A 2223-nucleotide genomic window follows, 5' to 3' on the forward strand; every position below is an offset into this window, starting at 1 on the left:
ACACCTGAACACGCGCAACACCTGAACACATGCAACACCTGAACACGTGCTCCAAAAACATAATGAGCAGCATTTCACCTGAGTCCATAGAGTCTAATGTTACAGCTACAAATGTACAAACAAACAGCAGATCAGGAAAACGCAAAACTCTGACAGTCGGTCACCATAAATCTGTTGTCTTATAATGTTAATCAGCAGCGGTGGTCTGTAGCTTATACTAACCATCTTTATGTTTACTGTGACATAACGTTTTTTGGCAGTTTTTTTATTGGATTAAATCCAAAGTGGCCATGTACAGATTTTACACATTACACCTTTAAGTGCAGTACTTGTAAATGTAGGAAGGAAGTTGTGAGTGTGAGTGTGAGTGTGTGTGTGTGTATTGAGACTTACGCATATGGCTAAGGCTGCCTGGCTGCCGAGAGCGGAGGTCTTCTGTTGAGCGGTTGGTCCCAGAAGCAGAACTAGTGCTATGACTCAGATTAACCTGAGGACTACGGTCTGACCGAGCAGCAGCAGCAGAAGAAGAAGTGAAACCGATGAGCACAGAAGAGGTGATTGTTTTTCAGGTGAAGCAGGTGATCAACATGGCAGAAACCACAGGAAGCATTAGGATGTAATTAGAAGGTTAGACTTGGTAGTCTGAAATAAATTAAAACGGCGAAGGAACTTACTGGAAGCAGCGTTGGAGGACTTCCCTATGTCTGCCAGCGAGCGGTGGATGGGCTTCTTGGTCTGGTGACGGTGCTTCCTGAGCAACACAAAGCTGATCTTCTCCTTCAGATCCGGAGGAATGAGACCGTCGGCCACCTGTCGATCCACGATCTCATCTGGATTAAATGAAAAAGAATGAATGAACAAGTTATGCATCTATACTGTACCACGGACTTAGAAATAAACAGGCACTTGATACTTTGCTTGATTTCTTTCTTGAAAACGTTGTTCGTTGCATGTAAAGAAGGTTTGAGGGTCAGATACTGAGCAGCGGGTGAGAGGAGGCAGGTTTTCCTTTTGGCGTCATTAAGAAAAAATACCAAAGAATTCTTTTAGCATTTTTAATTCAAGTGTTCTGAGAGAAACTAGACTTCTCTGTTTTATTCACGAGACAAGCTCCAGTTCTACAGAGTGATGTCAACGCTTCAAGTCTTAAAGCTGCATTCTCTCTAGTGTCCACCAGGGGGCGACTCCTCTGGTTGTATAGAAGTCTATGAGAAAATGACTCTACTTCTCTCTTGATTTATTACCTCAAATAAACAACAATTAGTCACTGCGACACAAAAAACATGGGAAAATAGAGGAGAGTTAAAAAATACCAAAGCAATAATTTAATGTTATGTTTTTAGTTTGTTCAGTTGTGCCCAAAAAATAATCAATTAATGCTTAAAGTAGAATTGGTAGTGGCAGAATGTTCCTATTAGCACAAAACAGCGAATTGATTTCTCGTATACGAACTGAAACAACAGAGTTCTAAGACATTTTGTAAAGTACGTGTTGTAATTTATTAGTATGTGGGATTAGGATACAGCTTTGGTTGCTTGCTTGCATTTCATTTTGGGACAACAAAACCAATCACGACAATGCTTTCACCAACTAATTGTTCTCCAATTTCGGCCTTTAATGCACCACCAAGTTTGTGTGTTTTTTCAACCACATTTCAAGTGTCTGCAAAGTTGATTTTCATGGAGTATAAAGAGTAATGGGAACTATCAGTGGATCAACAGTGGAGACCTTCTGTGTGGACTCACCCACGATCTGTGGCAGAGAGTAGCCCTCCAGGTCCAGCAGAATGCTCCCCGTCTGCAGACAGGTCCTGAGCTCAAACAGGCTGTGGAGGGTCAGCGTGGAGACATGAGGCTTGCTCCATCGCTCTCCTCCCTCCTCCACCTTCTCCTCAAACTTCACCCACCTGGAGAAGAAAAGATATGAAAAGATAATCCGTTATTAGTCCAAACAGCCGGGATGTTTACAGGATTACAGCAGCAGAGTGGACGTGAAACAAGAGACATCAGACAAATAAAAACTAAACAGGAACGATAAAGAGTCAGACAGTGAAGGTATGATGAATAAGTAAACAGCAAAAAGACAACAAAAGCTAAAAATACAATATAATACACATTAGTGCACATATGAGGCAAGAAGTATTTGTATTGTAGAGTGTTGATATTGCCTTATGTATGTTGATATTGATATTGCATGTACGTATGAGTGAATGAGTAGCTTCCT

The 2223-nt window shown here is 41.3% G+C and overlaps 1 long non-coding RNA gene across 1 annotated transcript; it reads right to left on the reverse strand.

The window, feature by feature from the left end:
• Window positions 1-397: 397 nt before the first annotated feature.
• On the reverse strand, window positions 398-1904 carry LOC116380527 (uncharacterized). The gene is made up of 3 exons (XR_004212571.1): window positions 1746-1904; window positions 675-830; window positions 398-501 (listed from the first exon to the last, which is right to left on the reverse strand). It is a non-coding gene; the product is annotated as an uncharacterized LOC116380527 (long non-coding RNA).
• Between the last annotated feature and the right edge of the window lie 319 nt (window positions 1905-2223).

The sequence above is a fragment of the Anarrhichthys ocellatus genome, unplaced genomic scaffold (genome assembly GCF_004355925.1).
Source record: "Anarrhichthys ocellatus isolate YVR2014 unplaced genomic scaffold, GSC_Weel_1.0 scaffold7537, whole genome shotgun sequence".
Lineage (NCBI taxonomy): Eukaryota > Metazoa > Chordata > Actinopteri > Perciformes > Anarhichadidae > Anarrhichthys > Anarrhichthys ocellatus.